This window comes from Mytilus californianus, unplaced genomic scaffold (genome assembly GCF_021869535.1).
Source record: "Mytilus californianus isolate M0D057914Y unplaced genomic scaffold, xbMytCali1.0.p SCAF_39, whole genome shotgun sequence".
In the NCBI taxonomy this organism is placed as follows: Eukaryota; Metazoa; Mollusca; class Bivalvia; order Mytilida; family Mytilidae; genus Mytilus; species Mytilus californianus.
Genome location: NW_026262689.1, coordinates 2,004,354 through 2,012,501, shown reverse-complemented (window position 1 = coordinate 2,012,501; position 8,148 = coordinate 2,004,354). Strand labels below are relative to the sequence as shown.

Sequence of the window (8,148 nt, the reverse complement as noted above, 5' to 3'; positions counted from 1 at the left end):
AAAATAATGATAAAAAAATAAAAAACACATTGTAAAATATTGTATATATTGATTGATTGATTGTTGGTTGCTTAACGTCCAGTGGCAAATATTTCATGCATATTCAGGACGAGAACAAGTTAACAATAAATACAATAGGTAGGTTCTGTAATAGGGGCTTCCGGGATTAAGGTCGGTGAAATTTAGACTGCCACGGGAAATGAGGGTATATTGGATAGGGACAGAAATTTAGCCTTGCAACAGATCACCTACGGACCCCTCAAAGAGTTGTTGCAAGGGTTCTTAACGTGCAAAGAGCGTGGCACTCTCTTTACACGAGGCATCGGACTTAACGTCCCCATTCTGACCGGACGTGGCTGCAAATTTGTACATCCCGCACAGCCAAACGGACGCCCCACTTTAGCAAGGGTTTTACTACCGGTCGGAGGAAGACCAATGGTGACCATACTTCTATTCCCCAGTCACCCTTTGGGGGGGGGGGGGGGGGGGTATTGTATATATAAGTTTTTAAAAATAGCATGAGGATAATTGTGTTCTTCCAGCATGGCAAAAAGTTGGAGTAATGAAAAAGAGATGGAAGAGGTATATAGGCAGAATTATGAAGACCTTGACTATGATGAGGATGTGGATGAGGGAAAAGAAGATGTTCATCTGGAGACAGAGCAGGAAGATGTATGGATAGAGCAGGAAGATGTATGGATAGAGCAGGAAGATACTCATCAGGAGACAGAACAGGAAGATGTAAGGATAATGATTAGGGAGAAAGAAAGAAGGAGGCATGAGAAAGAAGACGAAAGATACCATCAAGTAATGAGAGAGGCTGATGAGGACCTTTGTGTTCCTATGGTAATAACAAAGAAGCAGGAATTAGAGATTGGATCAGAGGAAGTATCAGGAAGTACTGAAAGCGGCGGACGAAGATATGGGGATACCAATCGTGGCAAGAAGTAAGCCAACAGATGAGGAGCAATACCATCAGATAGTGAAGGAGGCTGATGAAGATCTCTGTATACCTCTCACAACACCCGAGGTACCGGTACCGTGTCCTCCAAAATGTAAACTTTGTTTTATTTGCCAGCTTCTTATGAGGCATCCGTTTAGGCATACAGCAAAATTCCATCTGCCATGGTATGTGGCTCCTGAATCCGCTTGTTTCCATTGTAAGCAACAGTTTGCCCAAGTTACAATGCTGATACATCACATAAACAACGTTCATCCAGAGGTTGAAAGTGACACAAAGTTTGACCCAGACAGATACCAGATGTGGATGCAGCTTATTAATGGTCTGCTTAAGGAGTTAGCCAGATTATTGGAAGTGTCATATCCAGATGGATTAATAAATTGCATTAACTGTTTGAATATTCCTGGCTATAAAATGTACGGAACATCTGAAAATTTCAAATTAAGAACAGAGGCAATTTTCGACATGTTTGACAACTTTGGCCAAACATGCATACATTCATTACTACATTGGAAAATTCTAAAAATAAGCATCAGTAAATTAACTGTAGAACAACAGGATTTGATACAAACTTTCGAAGAACAAAAATATCGCTTTGGGTTACCAATAGGATGCCTCTCAACCAAATTAACAGGACCATTGATGTTTGTCGATGCCCATTTTCATCTCGACCAACTCGTGGTAAAAACTGGATTAACTGGTATCCATTAGTTTGATGATATGGGTACATCTGACCTCTACAAGACCACACTGTCGCTTTCGATTGCTAACTACTGCAAGATTTCGAACATCATCAGAAAGATCAGATATCAATAAGGATCAGACTCTCTTTTGGAATCCACCCAGAAAATGTGAACTCAAATTCTACCACATTTTTAGACATGTTCTTTAATTTTAACTTTCATTTTGGCATCTTCAAAAACTGTATCAGTAGGAGAATGTGGCTTGGATACTACCGATAGACATAATTATGTTATCCACAGCAGAGGAGATAACAACCTCAATCTCTCAACTTAAACCTCCATGGTCAATAACCTACCTAAAAATCACACAATTCATAGCCATTGTTTAACAGGAACAGAACAAATGTTTGAATCTGCATCTTCACATTTTTCGAATATTGAATTTGGCGTTACACCATTCATCTTTACTGACAAATATCCCTCCATCAAACAGTTCATCTGCAACAAAAATTTCTAGAATCTGATGCTCCATATATCCGCTACAAGGAACAACTTGCCAACCCATACACTGTTATCTTTGTAGCTCATGAATTTTCAAGATTATTACTGATACCTATTGAAGAAGTTTTGGCCACTACTTCAACAAATGCTTAAATGATTTAAGGTTGTTAAGGGGATTGGGTTTGAAGTAATTATGGGCAGTAATTTTTATACTTTCTTTTCATAATTTCACAGTGATTGGCAGTTTTAAACACAATTTGTAATGTTTCTAAATAATATATATTTGATTAAATAGTGTCACATTGATGTGCACTCTTGGTTTCAGTCTTTTACATCTAACCGGATTAACTGGTTTGTAATTGGTTTAAGATATTAGTATATATGTTATTACTTTTAATTGTCAACAAATTTGCTCATGGCGAACAAACCAAGATCATTGGAGTTTTTTTCTCTAGAAAACGGGGAGGAGTGTGGTGCCGTTGGATGGTTGGTACACCGCTTCAGCGGTTCTCCAATATAGGAGAAATATGATATCTGCAACCGGTAACTAGACAAGTCTATCCTTACTCTATATATGACGGGAAAACGGATAGAAAAAACAGACCAAAAACAAGGAACCAGGCAGAGTCTCACTTCTATTCCAAGCTTCAAACAAGACACTTCGCCTTCGACACAGACTGCAAAGTTGTGTTATATTAGCTTAGTTATTCTAGAACTATAGATATTCAGGTAATAATTGCATTGCACGCCCATCCACAATCGCTACAATATGACCAATTTTGTCCTAATATATAAAGTGTTTTATTTTCTTTAACAGATGTATTCAGCAAAACCGGTTATGCTGAAATTAAGAGGCGCCACGAGGGTGAATATTTCGATCTCACACTGTACCTTGCCAGTTATTAAAAGTTAAATTTAAAAACGACAAAGTTATTTTTTCAATATAGGTTACAAGCTATTTCTCTATAGACCCGACAACTCTGAACTCAAAACAATGCCTTTTCATAAATTCAATTTATAACAATAAATAACATAATTGAAACGGTTCCTTATTTGTTATTGCTTGATTGTGATTGATTTAGCAAAACCGGTTATGCTGAATGTTAGAGGCCCTACGAGGGTCCATATTTCGATCTCACATTGTACATTCACAAAGTAAAGATTCCATTTGATAATATTTAAATGTATAACCCAAGAACAAGACACGACGAAGTTATTTTACGATATAGTGTATTTGGTACGGTAATGTTAATTTCTTCAATCGGAAGGGTGTAATTTCGATGTTACATTAAATACAAATACAAATACAAATATTTTATTGGCACAAACTCATTAACAATAAATGGTTAAGACCTATTGCATACATATAATTATATTAATTGACATGGTAGAATGAAAAATTACATGATAACATATCATTATAGAATGAAAAGTTACATATTGGTGATTCATATTACTTCACTATTTCTTATATTTAGACACTCTGATATGAAAGAGGAAGACAGTCTTAGTAATAATGCTGAGCTATTGTTAACCAATAGAGATATTTTATCATTAGTGGTAATGTTACGCTGTATTTTAAATATAACATTTATTTTATTTTCTAATATTTCTCGTTTTGAGGTAAATCTATTACATTGTAATAAGAAATGTTTTTCATCCTCAATTTCCCCATTTTTACAGACAGGACAGTATCTTTCCTCTCTAGGAATGTTAAGATGTCTTCCCCTTTCAATCATTAAAGATTGATTGATTGATTGTTGGTTGCTTAACGTCCAGTGGCAAATATTTCATGCATATTCAGGACGAGAACAAGTTCACAATAAATACAATAGGTAGGTTCTGTAATAGATTAAGGGGTTAAGGTCGGAAAAATTTAGACTGCCACGGGAAATGAGGGTATATTGGATAGGGACAGAAATTTAGCCTTCCAACAGGTCACCTACGGACCCCTCAAAGAGTTGTTGCAAGGGTTCTTAACGTGCAAAGAGCGTGGCACTCTCTTTACACGAGGCATCGGATTTAACGTCCCCATTCTGACCGGACGTGGCTGCAAATTTGTACATCCCGCACAGCCAAACGGACGCCCCACTTTAGCACGGGTTTTACTGCCGGTCGGAGGAAGACCAATGGTGACCATACTTCTATTCCCCAGTCACCCTTCGGGGGCAAATCATTAAAGAATGTGCACTTATGCGTATTTTGCATATTGCTGCTCTATCATTTACATTGTTTAGTGAATCAACATATGATGGTCTTTGACCCATTTTGTAGACTCGACGAAAGAAACTGAGTTTAGAAGATTCCTGTATGTTTGCATTTTGATTTTGCAAGCACTGATCATAAATTCTTTGTTTTACTTGTCCCAAGTGCTGCTTTGTTAAACAACTTTTTTCTACAAGATATGAATATCCTAATTTTTGTAAAGTGCATTTAGTTTTTTTGATCCAGGGGTTTGACAACCTTGTTGCACAGAAAATTTGATTTACAAGTGTATTTTCTGATGAAAGTATATGCTCTAAAAAATTTATGCTTGAAAATATAATTTTATTTTTGAGTGGAATTCGACCAAGCTCAGCACGACAAGCATCATTTGAAGCCTTGCAATGAACACCAAGTGCTTCTTTGATAAATTTAATGTGTAGTTTTTCAAAAGGTTCAGAGTCTCTTAAGGATGAGTAAGACCCCAAATTTCCCAACAGTACATAAGTATAGGTGATATTAATGTATCAAACAGTTTTTTTTCAAGTAGTCTACATGGATTATTCAGACCAACAGTTTTCTTTATTTTGAAATAGGCTTTTCTTGCCTTTTCCATAAGAGTATTAATGGCTAAATTGAAATTACCATTACATTTTATTACAATACCTAAATAAGAGTAATGACTAACAGTTTCAATACAAGAATCATTGTAAGTAAATTCGTCCAAAAAAGTTTTACCATTTGAATTAAATACAATAACTTTGGACTTATCTGTGTTAACTTGTAGTTTCCAACAGTCACAATAATCATATAAAGCATTAAGACTGTTTTGTAGTCCTTTTTTACTTTCAGACAATAAAACAATATCATCTGCATAAAGAAGAATATTTAAAGAAAAGTCCCCAATTACAACGGGATCAGAATTATAATTGATTAAATCATGAGTGAGGTCATTAATATAATAATTAAAAAGTACAGGGCTCAGTACATCTCCTTGTTTTACTCCTCGCTCAGATAAAAATGCTGAACTGAGTCCATTTGAAAACTTGATTCTGCATACTGAGTCAGTATACATTGAATAAACAATTCTAAAAATTCTATTTTGAATATCGTGTATCAAAAGTTTATAAAACAATCCTATTCGCCAAACTGTGTCAAAGGCTTTTTTGAGATCGATAAAAGCTGCAAAAACCTTTTTGTTTTGTTGTTTATAATGATCAATTACTGATTTTAGTGTAAATATGTGATCAGCAGTGCGACTATTTTCTTTAAAACCAATCTGATTTTTGCTGATTAAGTTTTTACTATTTATGAAGTTCATAAGTCTGTTATAGATAACTTTATTAAACAGCTTGCCAAGGTTGGAACTGATGGATATGCCCCTATAATTTCCAGGGTCAAATTTGTTTCCCTTTTTGTGGAGAAGAACTAGAAAACTTTCATTCCAGGTCTTTGGAAAATTTCCACTAGTAAAAATAAAATTAAATAATTTATGAAGTGGTTTAATTAATACTGGTATAACATTTTTCAACATTTCATTTGAGATCATATCAGCAGATGAACTCTTACCATTACGGAGCAATCTTATAGCTTTTACTATTTCATCTGTATTTATTTCTGTGTTTATTTCATCTGATATAACAGAATAATTTAAATTAGCTTTTAGTGATTCAAATTTGTGTACTACATTGCTTTGGTGATCATTATACTCATGATCAGACTTGTTAAGATTTTTATAAAATTTAATAAAATCTTAGCAGATTTATCTTTTACTTCTGACTGCTTACTAAGTTTGTTCAAAATCTTCCAGAAAACCTTGGGATTCTTTTCACAGGTGTTACTGAGTTCAGAGCATATTTTTCTTTTATATGTTTTTTCTTCATATTTACAAAGTCGTCTAAATTTTGACCGAAATTCAATGTACCATCTGGTTCCAAAGGCAAGCGTGCTCTTACTGAAGAAATTGATACACATTTGTATGATGAGGCAGCACACATGATAGCATTTCGTATTCCTCACCCAAAGCTAGCACCTTGGATCAAAAGTCTATCGCTTTTGTATTATGAACACTATGGTAAATCTAGATATGGCACAAAATGTGCACCTGAATATAGGTATCTTGTTTTGTTACCCCCATTGAAGCAATGGTTACATTGGTTACATTGGTTACACACATGGACCTTTACTAAATGATATGCAATACCGGCTTTATAATTGACCATTTCTGCTGCAAACTGAATAGGTAGGGGTAGAGCTATTACAATTATTACATACACATTGAAGTTAGGTTACAATGGTTACATGCATGTGGAAGTCAGGTTTCAATTATAAAATACATATGGTTTGGGGATAACAATGGTTACATAAATGGAAAATGATGGTAACAATGGTTACATGCATGGGGAAGTCGGGTTACAATGGTTACATGCATGGGGAAGTCGGGTTACAATGGTAACATGCATGGGGAAGTCGGGTTACGATGGTTACATGCATGAGAAATCAGGTTACAATTGTTACATGCATGGGGAAGTCAGGTAACAATGGTTACATGCATGGAGAATGAGGGTTACAATGGTTACATATATGGAGAATCAGGTAACAATGGTTACATGCATGGGAAAGTCAGGTTACAATGGTTACATACATGGAGAATGAAGGTTACAATGGTTACATACATGGGGATTGCTGGTTACAATGGTTACATGCACGGGAAATCAGGTTACAATGGTTACATACATGAGGATTGCTGGTTACAATGGTTACATGCATTGGAAATCAGGTCACAATGGTTACATGCATGGGAAATCAGGTTACAATGGTAACATACATGAGGATTGCTGGTTACAATGGTTACATGCATGGGGAAGTCAGGTTACAATGGTTACATGCATGGGAAATCAGGTTACAACAGTTACATGCATGGGGAAGTCAGGTTACAACGGTTACATACATGGGGAAATCGGGTTACAATGGTTACATGCATGAGAAATCAGGTTACAATGGTTACATGCATGGGGAAGTCAGGTTACAATTGTTACAAGCATGGAGAATGAGGGTTACAATGGTTACATACATGGGGAATCAGGTTATAATGGTTACATGCATGGGGATTGCTGGTTACAATGGTTACATGCATGGGGATTGCTGGTTACAATGGTTACATGCATGGGGAAGTCAGGTTACAATGGTTACATGCATTGGAAATCAGGTTACAATAGTTACATACATGGGGATTGCTGGTTACAATTGTTACATGCATGGGAAATCAGGTTACAATGGTAACATGCATGGGGAAGTCAGGTTACAATGGTTACATACATGGGGGAAGTCAGGTTACAATGGTTACATACATGGGAAATCCGGTTACAATGGTAACATGCATGGGGAAGTCAGGTTACAATGGTTACATACATGGGGAAGTTGAGTTACAATGGTTACATGCATGGGAAATCAGGTTACAATGGTTACATTCATGTAAAATCAGGTTACAATGGTTACATGCATGGGGAAGTCGGGTTACAATGGTTACATACATGGAGAATCAGGTAACAATGGTTACATGCATGGGGAAGTTGAGTTACAATGGTTACATGCATGGTAAATCAGGTTACAATGGTTACATGCATGGGAAAGTCAGGTTACAATGGTTACATACATGGAGAATGAGGGTTACAATGGTTACATGCATGGGAAATCAGGTTACAATGGTTACATACATGGGGATTGCTGGTTACAATGGTTACATGCATGGGAAATCAGGTTACAATGGTTACATACATGGAGAATGAGGGTTACAATGGT

At 36.0% G+C, this 8,148-nt stretch overlaps 1 long non-coding RNA gene across 1 annotated transcript; it reads left to right on the top strand.

The window, feature by feature from the left end:
* The first annotated feature begins 6,432 nt into the window (after positions 1 to 6,432).
* Positions 6,433 to 7,671, top strand: LOC127736890 (uncharacterized). Its single transcript, XR_007999242.1, has 4 exons — positions 6,433 to 7,035; positions 7,219 to 7,248; positions 7,341 to 7,371; positions 7,648 to 7,671. It is a non-coding gene; the product is annotated as an uncharacterized LOC127736890 (long non-coding RNA).
* The last annotated feature ends 477 nt before the right edge of the window (positions 7,672 to 8,148 follow it).